The sequence below is a fragment of the Poecile atricapillus genome, chromosome 1 (genome assembly GCF_030490865.1).
Source record: "Poecile atricapillus isolate bPoeAtr1 chromosome 1, bPoeAtr1.hap1, whole genome shotgun sequence".
In the NCBI taxonomy this organism is placed as follows: domain Eukaryota; kingdom Metazoa; phylum Chordata; class Aves; order Passeriformes; family Paridae; genus Poecile; species Poecile atricapillus.
In genome coordinates this window covers 167650921-167667674 of record NC_081249.1, presented here as the reverse complement: position 1 = coordinate 167667674, position 16754 = coordinate 167650921, and the positions used below count along the sequence as shown (strand labels likewise).

Genomic DNA, 16754 nt, shown 5'->3' with positions numbered 1-16754 from the left:
AGATCACACACACCATCACCTAAAGGATACCAAAACGCATCCAAAATGAGCATATTTGTCCTCAAGCTAAGAAACAACTTATTGTTGATATAAGAACCATGCAGAGGGCTTGAAGGACTGCACCCCCTTGATTTCTGAGTTATTACAAATAATTTGGGCAAGACCTGGACAGACGCATTTAGGTGCTTGAGTGCTGGACAGATTGCTGCCTATAAAAGAAAAATTTGTAGCCTCTCTTACAATAAGGCTAGCAAGCCTGTGAAACAAACCTATTGATATACTCCACATCTTTGGCATTCACAGTGAGACTTGATAGCAGCCTTGCTTAAAAAGGAATTAAATTCACTTAAAATAGCTCCTCAAGAGTATCAAAGGAAGAGCTGGTGCTTCCCTCTTCTTCCACACCCCCGCTTATTTTGCTTAACATGGTCAATAATTGTATGCCTGAAGGTATTTATTTTTTAAAAAAAATTGTTAATGACAACTTCCCTTTATCCATAAAAGCAAAAATTCGAAATGGACATAAGTTTGAACGTCCCCAGCTGGGAACCCTGCCCTTAACAAATACACTAGATACACATACATGGTTTCTTGGCTGTCTGTATTCATACCCATCTGTTAACATGGCACTGTGCCTACTTACAAGTTGGTCAAACTATCAGTAGGCCATAGGTGCCAAACACTGATCGCTTGCAATGGGCAGCATGCACAATACTGAGCACTCACTCTCTTACAAAAAAGCTGTTACCCAAGGAAATATTTAAGCAATGGCTGCACATGCTTGCACATTTATTTGGATAAATCCATTCAAATATATTCTGTTGATTGAAACCAAAGACACCTGGACACAGCAGAAATTTTCTACATGAAAATACAGAACTATAAAAAAAAAAAAAACACAATAAAAAAATGAAAAAAAGACAAAATTTAGTGCAAATTCTATCATTCTATGTGCTTTTCAACTCATAATACAGTAAATACAAGTGGTTTGTCAGGAAACTTATGCAACAACAAATACGACATAGAGCTGTCTACTGTACATTGCATAACTGGAATAAAGCTATCTACTTCTCCCTAAAATCACCTTCTAAAATTCACCACCACCATCCCTCCAAAAAGAAAAAAAAGCTTAAACTTTCCTCTCAATACTTTTTCCCATCAACAAAAGGAAATATTTTCTATCCACAGGTATTGTGAAGTTTAATTCATTAGTTCCTGCAATCATGCTAAAGTCCTTGGAAACAGTCCCATGGATGTCAAGTACTGTACTATCATTCAAGTGTCAGACCTGACCCTACTTAGCTAAGGTGCCCAATAAGAACAATTTTCAAGGTGCATGATTGTAAACAGCAGCATTTTATGTCACTACAATGTGCTCAAAACAAAGATTTTCCTACCAAGAAGTATGAATAACAGAAGTCTATTTGTCTAAACTCTCTCCAGAAGCCTCTTAGTACTACAAAGGCTTCTACCTAATAAAACATCTTGGAAGAAACACAATACACTGCACTTGAGATAGCACTATTGATGCAAAATTGTCTGCATATCAGTGGTGTTATCTTTACAAATGTTGTCAGCTATCGTTGCTACTTAAGCAATACTTGAACTCTTGGAATAAATATGAATAGCCACTTCTCAATTCTTGTTGCCATTCATTATCAACAAAACCCTGAAATGAATACAAAACAAATTTATTTTTCAGGAATTTCTGCTGTGTGTCAAGCTGAACTGGTTGCTTCCTGATCTTCCTCTTTTATTCTCTGGAAATTGTAATTTTTACAGTTGTTTCTCTTAGTAGGACATATTTTCATTGTACACCCAGAGAGGGTATGCTGGCGACCTGTGCTCCTAGCTGAGCAGGTAATTCCAGCAAGACCTGAAATCTATATATAATTAAAACTGTTCATTAGTCAAAGCAATAAATCCACATCTGCCTGAAAAAAAAAATTAAGAGAAGGAGAAAACAAAACAAAATTTTTGCTGAAGGAATGGGGAAGAAAGAACATGACACTTAAAGACTACTGAAAACTGTTGAGTTGTTTCATGGGAGGGACCACACAAAAAAAAACCTGATTGTCAGTGACTTGTCACAAGTGAGGTAGGGGGTGAACAAAGACTTTCTTGTATAAATCAGACATAAATTGGACTGGTTGATCATTGTCTGTGAAAACCTCTCCAATCTAAGTTCCCAATTAAGATACCGGACAGCTAACAGCACTTGCTGAAGAAGAGGTACTAAGGTTCTCTCCCAAGAAATAAAAAACAGATTTCTTTTTTAAACAAAATGAACAAATACCATTGGTGGACCACAACTCCTGAGAAATATGTAATCTCAACAGCACCACAGTGGACTAAGGAAATGCCTTTTTTCCTTTTTTTGCTAAACAAACCAAGATGACTCAATATTTCAGAGCTCAGGGGTAGGAAACAGCCATTACAAGAGGAATTACTGTGTTACTAATTATAAGTTACTTTCTCAAGAATATATTACCTTTTTTAAGTTTATTTTAAGGTTATTTAAGGTTCTCCTGAAAATCTTAATCATCACTCAGTTATTTCAATAAAAACCAGTGAGCATTGTAAGGTACCAAATCACGTCAATCCAAATCACCTCACCTCTATACCAACTGCAAATACCTAATACATGTGAGGGAGACACTTAAAGCCTTTCTGATAATTTAGCACACTGTATACAAATCACCCGTTTTGAAGTTCATCAGGAATCCTACTTCACTTGGGGATTACCCCCAAGAATTCCATGGACAGCTTATTCCTACAAATGAAGGCACAAGGCCTTTGACACAGTAATAGTTACAGGAAGCTTCACAACAGCTTTTGTATTTTCCTTAGCCATAAATAGGGCCCATAAATTAAATTAAATAAAATTTAAATAAATAAAAGCCTATACTTCTTAGAGTGCTTAAGCACAAATTGAAAACCAAAGAGAACAGAGTTCACACTGTCTGCGACTGCTAAACTCTTAAACAAGTAAGTCAAACAGCAAGAAATAGGAAGTGAGGAATAACAACCAATGACAGAAAGCATCTTAGCCCAATTTTTTCAGCCTTTCCTGATCCTAAAATCATAGATTTTTGTGATTTGTAGGCCTGTATTTTAAAAACAAAAACTTTACTTTAAAGCAAAACTCAGGAACGCCTCCAAACCAAGGTGATGCCACACCGAGACAATCCTGAATGTGACGAGCCTCTGAACGGCAGAGAGCATAGCCAAAGGAAAAAAAAACAGGGACGAAAACAACTTAGGCCTCTGCCACCGAAGGCAGCTTTAGAGCCCACAGGCCGCGAGGCCGAGGAAGGCAGGCTCCCAGACCTGTAGGGTGAAGCTGAGGGAGCTCTGCCCCACCTGCCCCCGTTCTCTCCCTCCCTGACAGCCCTGGGAGATGCCTCCGGCGCCTCAGGTTGGGCCGGGAGAGGGAAGGAAAGGCGCCTTCCCTACTCTTGGGGAGGAACAAGGCTCGGGCGGGCCCCGGCGGTACCACTCCGCGAGGGAAGCGGGGAAAACCGCTCGCAATCCGCCAGAAGGGCCGGAGACGCCCGGCACGGCGAAGCGGATGAGAAACAGTGCCCCAAAACTCGCCTCCTAAAAAAAAAAAAAAAAAAACAAAAACCAAACAACTGCACCCCAGAGGCAGCCGCTGGCTCCAAGTACCTCCTGCGCGAGCGGGCCGCGCGCCGCTCCTTCCTCCCGGTCCGAAATTCCCGCACTGCCCGCGGCCCCAGGCGGCCCGCCCGCCCCGGCACCACCTCCCAGTATCGCCCGCTCCCATTGGTCCGCCGAGTGCGGCCCGCCTCCTCCGTCCCCCTGGTCGTGGTGCCTGCTGGGACATGTAGTCTGTAGCCGCAGAAAATGGCCGCAGAAGAGTCCAATACGGACTACACGTCCCAACAGGCACCGCGGCCAGAGATGGGCCAAGAGGTGAAGTCTTTTACAGTCGTAGAATCGATTGGATGGGAGAAGACCTTTAAGGCTCATGTTCACCGCAAAGTAATGGCCAAGTGCCACATCCACACATTTGTGGAACATTTCCAGGGGTGGTGACTCCACCACTGCCCTGGGTAGCCTGTTCTAGAGCTTCACAGCTCTTTTCAGTGAAAAAATTTTGAGTTACAAGAAACCTTGGTTTCTTATGCTGTATTAAGTTTGAGAAGGCGTTTGTCGAGCTGATACCACAGAATCAATTAGGTTAGAAAAGATCATCGAATCCAGCCTGTGACCAAACACCACCAGCTGAACTAGACCAGGGCATTAAATGCCATGTCCAGCCTTTCCTTAAACACCTCCAGGGACAGAGATTCCTCCTCCTTTCATTGTCAGGTGCAAATGTCCACACATCCGCGCTTGATTCTGCCAAGCTGTGAAGAGAGAGAGGGAGAGGGGCAGAAGATGAAAGGCATGGAAAACCAGGGAATTTAGGGGATGAGGCAGGAAAATAAAAGGACAATTATTTTATTTTGTTAATTTACTGGGTGTTTCAAACCATTTTAACAGGCATTATGATTTCATGGTTGCCGTGTTCACATGGTGCAGTTTTAGAGGTACTAAATAGTTTCAAAGAACTATCATTCTGTAGTATGTTCATCATGACAGTACTTACACAGATCTCCTTCACCACCTGGGCTACATTAAGAATGATAGAAATGTATTTTTTAAATACTAGGTACTACTGGAGATGTACAAGAATATGAACAGTTCTGAATGTTCAGAAAGACCAAAAATTTGTTTGAACTGTGAAGAACACTACCAGACATGATAGCATTTCACTTGCTGTACCGTCTTCTTTAGTATTGCATTACTGGGATCATGAAACCATTTTAAGATGCTGATGGAGAAAATTAAATGAAAAACTTAATAAATATTCTAATTCTACTTATGCATCACGTTTTAATTTTAATAGAATGTAGTACTCAAGTTGTAAAGTAACATTCTTCACATTTCCATTCTTCCAAAAATTATAGAATGTCTTATAATTCCAGGATCTGTTCTCTGCAATCTTCTTTATTTTTCTACTTTGCAAAATGAGAAGAAATATACATATACATGCATATACATTGCTCAAACACCATGTCATACTACAAACAATGCACTAAAACCACAAAAAATAATAAAAAAATTTAGCAGACAATTCCAAAATGAATGGGGACACTCTGCCACTACAGATCCTTGATAAAAGAGTACACATGGACTACAGTCAGCTGTCCTAACTAGAGGTTGAGAACTACAGATGGGAGTAGAGATTAAAGTTATTGTACCAAAAAATCATCACATTATTTTGTTGAAATTGCAGACCTCATGAATGGTTAGACCACAAAAGGTTTTGCTAAGAACCTTGTGGTATAGAGGCCATAAACAGTCTGTAAAAGAATAGTGGTATAATCACTTTCCAAGGAGGAAGCTTTTGATTCAGTAACTTTTGTTGTCATGCACCCATTTTGCACCTACTCTGGTGTGCAAGGAATTATACTTGTATTTGTATATATATATATATATAATTATCCATATATATATATAATTATCCACTTGTTATCCTGCAATGGGAATATATTGACACTAAGGAAAAAATGTGTTTACTGCAAACTTACTTTTCATCCTCCCATTCACATTTCACATTTTTTTTCTCAGAGTGTCTAATGTGCTTTTATTATACTTTAAAAGAGTATTCATTATGGTTGAAAATATCAGAATGGCACTCCAGAGTTGTCTTGTTTGTGCATTAGTAAACATTTCAAGAGAATTTAAAATGATCTAACCAGTAACCTCAGAGCTTGTGTGTATTTTAGGAGACCAGTACATCTGTGTGTTGTTAAAAGGTAGATAGGAATAAAACTGGTTTTGACAATCTTTCCAGGTGTCTTTACAAGTTAGACTCATTTTTGTATTTTTGGGAAGGAATTTAAATTTTTGTTTATTAATTCCTTCATAATGCAGTGAATAAGAAACTATTATTTTGAATACTTAATACATTTGATGAGACTATTTTTTTAATCAGTGCAGTTACTACACATCTGTCTAAAATGTTCCCCATGAGATAAGGGAATCATCTAAGTTTTCCTCACCAAAGGAAGGTACAGTATTGTTTTTTGTTAGGGTCAACTTCCTAACGAACTTAATAAATAATCACTTGAGCAAATAAATATTTACCCCTTCTTAAAAATGAAAAATTAGACACAGAGATGCTAAGTAAAGTTTGCTTAGCTTGAAGTAATAAAGGAAATTTGTAACAAATCTCAAAGTAAGACCTGGTTTACTTGACTCTTAATTCTGTATTATGAATTTAAAAGACATTATTAATTGTACTTTTCAAAACATTTTAAAGTCAAAATTAAGGTGCTGAGACAGGAAAAATCTTTTTAAATCTTGCAGCTCTTTAAAAATATCATCTGTATTCATTCCCCAAGTAGTTAATTTGTTAAAGAGAGGAATGGAATATGGGGTAGAAGAGATCCAGTCTCTACAGCATACCAAATAATTTAACAGAAAGGGGATGAAATATTAGAAAAATTGATGAAAACGCAGTGGAAGAAAAGCTACACAATGAGATCCATTGGAAGTTTCACTTTTTTCTGGCAGTTTTGTGATGCTAACCGACACATGATTTGAAGCTGTTAAAGGAAATAATTATAAATAAGTTGAAGCTTCTAAGATTAGAGCTTGTTTGAAGTGCATTAAATTAATCCAAATTAAAGGACTTTCATGAGTTTCTAAAGCATTTCTATGTTTTCTTTGGTCAAGGTCCAAACTCATATGCATGGGCAGTTTTTCTCTACTTAAATGACTGAATTGTCTTGACTGTGAAGTGTGTCCCCTCATCCCAGTAAGAGTGATATTTATAGGTACTAATGCATTTTATCTGGGGGCAATACAGTGTATATCCTACACCGTAGATTTATTCACATGCACACAAACAGCAGTGCATAGGATCCAACTGTAACGATGCAAAGAACTTCTGTTTATCATCAAACATTTCATATATCCCATTACATGTGAAAGAATTATTATCTGTCCTGTTGCAGTGCAATGCTTTTTCCTGTAATGGAATTTTACTCTGCAAATTTATTTTGGTATTAAAAGGTTCCACTTTATAATGTCTATGGTTCAATCAGTGATCTAAAAGGCACTTAAATACTTTGAACAAGATACATAAAACGCTTTTATTGCAAAGCTTTGCTGTATCTACCAATTTTACCATTGATCTCTTTCCATGTAAGGCAGTTCTGGAAGCTGCCCATGCTGTATAAAATCACATGGTGGCTTTTGATCTCCAGCTGGTGATTAAAGCACATTATGGAGGTTTGAAATTTTCTTGTGGTCATTAGCATACCTCCAAACACTTCTCTGCTAAATAGTAGTGTTGTCACTATATGCTATTTAAGTAGGAAACCAGAATTCTATAAACTTATTATTTGCTACTCTTTGTAGCTCAGAGGATATAGATCTCTTGAATGAGGTGAGCTTATACTTAGCTGTGGACTTACTGATCAAATAGTGATTTCTTAAGGCTCTAGCAAAATGCATGAAAGAATGAGGGTATATTTTTTAAAACCCTCTTTTGATGCAAACAGGGAGAGCTCTGTGCCTTGTACTCCCTATCTACAGTTCCATATTTCCCACTGCTTAAAGACATCACTATCACTTCCAAGGTCACCAAGCTGTCGTATGTTTTCTACAGTGGATTTTTAAACAATGCAGTATTAACTCTTTTCCTTGAAAATAGAAAAAATAGCATCTTTCTGCACACTTTGAAAATGTATTTGCGTGTTGGGAAAAATAAAGAATCACCACATACTTGTTACTTCCTCTAGCAATCTATTCCATTCTTTCCAGAGAAAATAAATGAGTATGCTACCTTTATATATTTTTTATCTTTCACTTTATTCTATTAGATTGCATCTTATTTGTGTATTTTTGCCATCTATACCTTGCCAAGAAGCAAAGTTTATTGCATGTTACCCAGATACAGAGGAAAACATAGCACTTGTTCAAAGATATTAGAGTCAGTAAATACCAAATAAATTCAAAAGCCTTGTTAGTTGCTCTACCCTGTCTCCTTACTCCCCAAAATAGAACAAATATAGGTAACCTGGTTTCTGACATGTCAGTGGTTATACACTGTTAAAAGGGAATAAAATCTGGGTCGAGGGAAGAATATTGGCCTAGAATGGATTTTGCAGTTGTAAGGGACACATTTGAAAGGACAGTAAAACTTGTGGAAGAGATGTGCAGGCAAAATATCAAGGTTAGCAGATATCAGCAGAACCATGAAGAAACACAGTTTTGAGTCAATTATATTGTGTGGCACCTTGAATTATTTAAATCTAGGAAATAATAACTTCTTATCTCTGCATTTATCCATCAGTTTCATGAGAGAGAGCACTAAGAATTTATAATTTAGGTAATATTTGTTCTTCTAAAGTACATGCTAAAACATGTAAGATCTTTATAAGACTGGAGACAGCAGTTTTTGTCTGAGGAGCATGTTCAGAGAAAAAAAAATGCTAATAAAAATTATCACATTTCATCCTTCTTTAATATCAAAAGTTAATCCATATTCACATAAATAGTTTTTCTGGTGAACTAATTGTCTCATACAAACTTCCTTTGAGGAAGTAAAAGGGGCAGAAGTCACTGACTGTTTCCTTGGAAGGAGATGTAATACAATGAAAATTAAAAATAAACCACTGCAATTCCTTGTAATTCATACTTGTCTGTCTTCTGGCAAGTTTTACTATACAGAAGTAACTGTTTGGAGAAGAAAAAGTACTTACAGAGCTGCTATTCTATACTTCAACATTGCATGGAATCCTTCCTGTCATGCCACTGTACTCCATTGTGTTGGTGTTCATGACCATGCTAATCTACATAAAATTTACATGGCATGTAACAAAATATATGATTTGCATAAGAGCTGGTTTTCCCCAACATCTAATGGCACTAAGAAACTCTAAAAAAATGCTACCACTAGGTGTCTCATTGGTTTCAATGTACTGCAACCCAAGAACAAGAAATGCTCAACAAAATTTAACAAAAATACAGTTAATTACCACTGACATTCCCTCCTTCATTACACCAGCACACCCTGAATTTAATCACATGCATTATTGTAATCAAGCTGTCAATCAGATTTTGAAATATTTCATTTTTTGACATAATTACAGCAGAATCCCTACAGCCCGTCTAGAACATGGGTATGGCAAGATTGATACTGTGTTACAAAATGTGATCTGACAAAAAAAAATATGCTTCTGTGCAAAAATTAAGGAAACACTAAACTGTTAATGCATTTTCCCTGAAAATGTGTTGCATAAGGTAGATTGTAAAGAGTTAATATTACTGCCTGCTCATTCACAGTTCTTGTGCTTTAAGATTTAAATGTTTAAATGTTTAAATGTTGTCTGTGTCATTTTTATTTTTGTTTAAAAATATATAGCTTTAATTTTCTTAATTGGAATCAACTGTATGAAGAGCTTTCTTGCTTTTAGGCTTACAGCAAAAGATTTAGAGAACCAATCAGAGGAGAAAGCGGATGCCAAGGAGAGACTTGGGCTGATGTTGATATTCCTCTGAGACAAAGCCATCTATGAAAAGCCACAAAGCCAATGGGGCGTTTCATTAGCATTTGTAAACAGCTCATTGATAAGACATCTATAGTATATATTGATAGCTTTTCCAAGAATTTCATGTTCCTGTTTTTTGATGTAGAGTGGAGAAGGTAATTTTTGTTGTTAACATTTCAAAACATGAGAGATGCAAGTGGAGGTGGAAAGGGTCTCTAGATGGAAATCCATCTGTCAGCAATTACAAGGGTTCCCCCAAACGCATATGTTACAAACTTCAGCCTGGCTCAGGTGAGCATTAGTCAGATAGATCTCTCTCACTTTTGGGACAGCAGTTTGTGTTTTAACCAAGAAGGTAATTTTTACCATCTGATGACTCTTTCATGTCCTCTGTGAATGAGTTGCAGACCCCAGCCTGATTTTATGTAGACAGATGTCCCCCTTCATAAAAACAACTGTCACAATTGGCAATGGCTGTCGCACGTGCTGGCAGCAGCACAGGCTCAGGATGAATGGAAGGGAGACAGGAAAGCATCCTCTGGCTACACAGAGGCAGGTGAGGATGGTGGATGTTTACAGTCCCACAGACAGTGCTGCCTTTTCAGTGCACAGTACCATTAGTGCTGGGATCTTCTGTGTGACCAGTGCTCTTTGCTTTAAAGGCCACTAGTTCGGAAATTTGTAGACAGGCATTCCACTAGAATAACTTGATGCAAATGTGCTTAGATAACTTAGGACAGCTTCTTGTCTGATAATAAATTAATAATTGCTTTCTTTCCAATGGTAGGTGGGGAAAATTGCAAACACATTTTTCACTGAAGAGTTATGCAAGTCTTTTAAGAAGCCGCAGAAACACACATGTAGTATCACACACAATCTCAGCACTTTTCCAACCTCGACTTCAGGAGACACAGTGCAACTCTGCTCCTTCTCTCCATCTTCTTTCTGTCCTCGGGGTCTCATTTGCTTATTTTCCATATCACAGGCACTGGCCCTGTTATTCAGAGAACTACTGTTTTACTTGAGTATTATCTCACCTCCTAAGACCTCTGTTTTTAAGATCTGTTTTTTCAAGTTGAGTTGCTGTATTTTCATGCAGACATCTGCTGAAAGCATTGAATTAATTAATATAGTAGTAACAACTAGGAAAACATGATAATCAGTTTTGTCCTCTGCCACAGTGAAATTACCAGGGCAGAGAAAAATTGTGTAGAATCTGATGGGCTCTCTGTTTTACGATTTGTTATTGGAACAATAGGTTAAATTTCTGCCTTTTCCTTCCATTCCTCCACCTCCTTTCACTTCACATACTTGAACCTGACTCCATCCACACATAAGAAAGATGACCTTGCATATCTCATGGTGGAGGTGAGGAGTTCCGCATTCCCTGCAGACTGGCTGCTTTTGGACAGGAGATGCTAAGCTTTGTCCCTGTCCAGCTGCCTAGAGCTCATATTTGGTTGAAGCACACTAGGGGGAAAGTGTTTACCATCTATTGTTGAAACAGCTACTTTTTTCAGTTATGACGTGGCTTTGAAGATATGTAAATGCTATTAAACCTACATCAGTGATATAAATAAAGAAGCAAGTTCAGCATTTTTTGTGACACTGTATACTGTGACAGTATTCTAAACTGTCCACTAAACATTTTTCATTCTCCCTGGAATATCGACATTCTGACTGCAATATTTCTATCAGTGTTCTTTTACTTGCTAATAATCAAATTGAAGCCATCAACCTTTTCATTTGGAACTACTTGCTCCAAAAAGTAAGCACAGCCATTTGAAACAATTTTGTAGCTATGTCAGATGGAATGTAAGCTTTAAATTTTTGAATTGTAAGACTGCCACCTCGTAAACATATTATAATGTATATTGGTCTATTTTGGTGAACAGCTGAATAATAATGTACTTTAAAAACAGTTTGAAATGCATCTTCTGAGATATAAAGCAGAGAGGATGACTAATATGAGAGCATGGCATTTCACAGCAAACCTAATGAAAGCTTGTGAAAACTACAGTATCTCATCACCACACTGGCTGCATTGGCTGCAATACAGTCAATACTATATATTGACTGCTAGAAAGGCTATGAGTATAAAGCATTCCATCTCTCCTGATGAAAGTAACTTAGCTGGGTCAAAATTGATGGGTAAAAGAGTAAATATTCCAGCTTCATGAATTTTATATAACATATTCTTGAATATTTCTTAGAATTGTGTCCTGTCTCCCTGACCAAAGTAAACTTTGCTTTTCCTTCATTTTCAAAGAGCCTTTTGAGAATGATCGTTAAAGTAGGAGCATATTTTTAATACATAATTTATCTGCAGAGCCCCAAAATAGACCCTGCTTTGCCTGCATTTCTAGTTGTAAAAAGTTAAGAGAGTACAACTACTTTTAAAAGGAGCAGATTGCCTGATGAGGTGTTTTACCCTTTTTATTTAAAGTTGAAAATGTTTCCTGGGTGCTTGCTATTTACTTGGCTTTATATTGTTTGTGTGTGAGATCGCCTTCTAAGCAGAGGGACAGTGGCTCAGGCATGAAATCATTGGTGCTGTTTACTTGACCCTGCATGCAGACAGCTGAATTATCCCAAAGTGCACATGCTGTCTCTCTCTCCTGCTTGTGTAGGATGTTATTCAAGCACTTGTTTGGGGATGAAAAGCTCCTTTCCTGTAGTCAACTATCATGGAATACCTATTCAACATAGATGACCCATCTCCTCTCACCCTTAATCAGGACCCCATGGTATGGCACTCAGCACTCACGCCCCAGACATCAACAAACAAATACAACTGTTCTAGAAATTTAAGAAAACCCCTAACAATATAACCAATATAACCTATATAACTAAAAACAATATAACCTATATAACTAGCTATAGATACACTTGCTGCCACTTCAGCACCAATATCTTTGTTCTGATGTTTAGATGAAGCTCAAATTTTAATTGTTTAGTTACCAGTTTTTGTGTCATGTGGAAGAGAGAAAGGAATGTTTGGGAATGGTCAGAATGAGTTGCAAGAAAAATTTCTTATATAAAAAAATGAAAGGGGTAATCATGTGCATGGAAGTTTACCATTTCTGTATGCAATTGGTCAGAAAGGATATATAACCTTTTCTAGCAAATGTTGTTTGTCACATCTCTGAATTGCCAGAGCATCTGCTGGAAATAATAAAACTATTATATCATCATAGAATCACAAAGGTAAATGAAAGGAAGAGGGATGCATGTGTAGGTGTGTACCTTCCTAGGGGTGTCTTGAAAAACCCCTAGGTGAAAAAATTTTTACCTGGTCTTTAGAAAAAGCCAGTTGTGAGCAATTAATTCACATTACAGGTATAATCTACTTGGTAGAAGTATTTGAAATTTTATTACTGATTAAGATTCTAATTTATTATGTATAATAATCTTTAGTTACTAAACACTCAAAAGATGGAAAGCATAAAAGACTGAAAGGACATATGGATAATTTTCTTTATAGAATGACATATTTAACTCACAGCCTCAAGGTTGTTGGTTTATTTTTCCCCCAGTGGAAAGCTAAGCATAAGGTAAGGAATGCAGATTATTATAAAGCATGTGAAAGTTCTGTGTGAAACCCCATTTTTAGAGCTTAATGCAAATCAACCTATCTGCCCTTGTGTGGTCATTTGTACTAGGGCAATACGATCCTGGATTGAACATGAATCATTAAAAGTGTGGTCCAGCAGTGTTTTATTCACCTTTGATACATTGTGAATTTATATTTCACATCAATAATGAGCTGCTAAACCTTTCAGGGTACTAATGAGCAAAATAGAACATTAAAATAGTCTAGTTCCCTACTGTATAATAACAGAGGAAGTAACACCAAAAAAAAAATCAAAACTATCATGAGAAATATACACACAGAAATATTCAGAAAACCCAAAAGAGGTGTTCCAAGAAAGAACCAGAAGGGACATTTGCCTAGGAATAAAAGAAGCCTGGGGATTTAACAGATGAGTGACAGAGATGACAGCAGGTAGGAGTGGGCAGCTGAGGGGTTTGGTCTGGTGGCAAGGAGAAAAGAATTGCACCTGGTGTTCTGGGCACAAAAGTTGTTGGGAAATAGATAAAGCACAAAGAGGGCAGAGAGTCCAGACAGAAGAGGGCAAGGAGAACAAAACTGGAGTTTCTGGAGAGAAGACATGGCCAACTGAAAAACCTTTTCAAATTAGCACAGATTGTGAAGCAATGGACAAGCAGAGGCAGGAAGAAGAATCAGAAAACAAGACTCTTGCAAAGATATCCACTACTCTAGTAAGTAAGATTTTTCCAGCTGAGGAAATAGAGAAACTGAAGCAGACAAGGCAGCAGGTAGAAGATACTTGCCAACTTCAAGTTTTGCAGCCAAGTTTGTTTAGCATGGTCACACATGCTACTCTTGGCACCTGCCAAGTTGACCATTTATAATGGTTCAGAATTTTACTTGTTCCCTTTTCAGTGCTTGAAATGATCCTGGGTCACTTGCATCAAAATGTAGTTTAGAATGTTATATGATGAGTATCTGTAAAAACGTGAATTGTACAAGTAAAATTAGGTATGTATTAAGGAACAGCTTTTTGCCTGCTACAATGCAGCTCTGCCAATGCACTTCAGGCTTGACTTGCAATACCCTGCATAAAAATCAGTGCTGTCTCTCTTCAGAGCAGTGACTCAGTCATGCTGAACTATGCCACCTCTGTGGCAGAATATAGTCTATTGTATCTCTTTTATAACCTTTATGACTCAGAATCCAACACAGTTATCACAAAAAACAGAGGAGCTCCAAAAGCATATTTATAATGCAGACAATTTAATACATCATCATTCAAAGAGCAGTTTCATGCTGGTACAGCAAACTATATCTTAAATAAAGACTTACATTATTAACAAGCTGCATCATGTTTTCCAAGGTCATGGCAGAGGACAGGAAGGGGTAAGTTTGGTTTCTTTTTCCTGCCATCATTACTAACCAAAACACATAGGACTAGACAGCTCTGGGACCTGAAACATGGGAAGTTTTACTTTCTAATCTTGGGCTGGATTACAGCTATTGACCTCAGTAAGACTGGTAAAAAAAACAATGATTGCCAACTTATGTAAGCAACTGCAAAGAGTTTGGTTGTTTCGGTACATTTCCTAGAGGAAAACAGGGTACAAATAACAAAAATATCCCTATCTGTTTTGAAGTCAGTGTTGCAGACTGAAGAGCAGCAAACTTCTAGAGTTTGTCTAAGCAGGGAACTATTCTGAAGTGTGTCTCTACTTTTATGGTTTAATTTCACACACAGACACATGCTCCAACATACACCTAACTTGGTCCCTATTTAAGCCAGTGGTAAGGAGCAGCCTTAACATTTCTTGCCAAGTCCATGAATAGGCACATTTTGAACCACCAAGTTAGTGTTTACCTACTGTTCTTGATTCCTTAATATCAAAAAGCAAACTCAGCTGCCCAAATCCATTTTTGCTCTCCATGGAGAAGAATTTATATCCATCTTTTACAGGAGGTTTTGAAAATGGTATTACAGAATTGTAGATAAAGGAAACTTCACAGTTCGCAATAACATGGCTGGTGTGATCTTCATACCTTTAGCAAAATATATTCAGATCCTCCTGGAGAAGTAGCTTCTTCACAAACTGAATAACTGAATTTAACTTATACTGCTAACAGAGATTTCTTTTGTGACACATTGAGCCATCCAGTGGCACAGGCTGAAAAGACTACTGCATGTATTTGTCAATGCATTTCTCCAGTGCCTTTCTTTATATCAGAGATGTATCAGTGATTAAAAAAGAAAAAAAAAAAAGTTACATATCCCCCACCAAAAAAAACCCAAGCCAACAAACACAAAAAAAGCTACAAGAAAATATCAAATATCTGTTTAGTGATAAGTGAAAAGACCCAAAGGTAATGAACATTTCTATTCATTTGAGGTCAGACAGAAGTAGTCTCTTGACATTGATTTAATAGAGAAGGGAGATAGGGGAAAAAAGAAAGAAGCAATGAAAAATTCCAAAACATAAAATTTTAATTTCCAGGTTGAGGCTGCATATCTGCCCCCAAGCCACCTCTTTACAGATCTATGCTTTTCCAAGGAGAATAGTTAAAATCAGATCTCAGTCTTTGGTCACCTGCATATTCTTGTCATACCAGTCTGAGTTAATTAATTTACCCTGTATCACCACACTTTTTTCAATGCCAGAATCTTATGATTGCAAAACAATACTTTAGTATTTGAAACAGGTAGAGATAAGTATCTGTACACAGGAGAACCAACTATTGAGAGTTTAAATGAGCAACTAATTAAATATAGAGTAAATTTTTTATTATTTTTCATTTTTTTAAGATTGTAAGAAATTAAATGCTGAATAATGGTGTTATAGCAGTAGTTGGTAGAGCTTGGCTTAGTGTGGGCAATGAAGAACAATCATTAACAAATAAAATAGGGAGCACCTCAGGGGACACGCCTACAAACAGTCTGTCACCCACTGGTTTTAACATTTCATTTCAAAATTTAATTAGATACCAATTTCTGAATGCCTAAATAAAACCAGCCTCTTTCCATTGCACCAACATGCATCAGCTTTTAGTGATAAATTTAAGGCTGTAACAAAATTCCTCTTTCTAAATTTTGAGGGGAAAGAATAACAACAGAGGAATAGCCAGAAATTACATTCCAGGTTCTAGCAATCAACAAACCATCCAACAAAAGTAAGCAATTTTAATACCACTAGTTAACTCATTACTGATGCACTAGAAGCAGTAGTAAGGCCTTACAAAAATACATAAGAAGCAATGTATTATTTTTCACTGACTTCAGAAAGGACAGGACTGGTGTCCCGGGTTAATAAGGAAATGCTTCATTGATCACAAAAGCAATGTGAGTCTTCTATCATTCTAGTAAAATTTATGACATGTAAGTCAGTAAGAACTATTGTAGACTTCATGGGACTCCCTACTGTCAAATAGATCATTGCAGAATCTGGCTATAGCTACTTTAGGATGTCATAAAGAATGAAAAGTGTTCTATTCTGGAAACAAAATAAGCACTAGTCAGTGTTTCCTTTTCTAAAGTAAGCAAGCCAGTTCAATGTCCAGATGATGGAGCAGGTGTACTCCATGTCACAATGTAGTCTTGACATCTGTTTTCTTACTGAGTCAACCAGTGTTTG

At 37.3% G+C, this 16754-nt stretch overlaps 1 protein-coding gene across 3 annotated transcripts in view; it reads right to left on the bottom strand.

Annotated features, from left to right (window-relative positions):
• VRK1 (VRK serine/threonine kinase 1) overlaps positions 1–3754 on the bottom strand; it is a 35176-nt gene extending 31422 nt beyond the window's left edge. For 2 of the 3 annotated variants that reach the window (XM_058861710.1, XM_058861695.1), the window contains exon 1: positions 3670–3754. The gene's annotated coding sequence lies outside the window, so the exon portion shown is untranslated. The remainder of the gene's footprint in view (positions 1–3669) is intronic. The other variant, XM_058861703.1, reaches the window with a different exon arrangement.
• Between the last annotated feature and the right edge of the window lie 13000 nt (positions 3755–16754).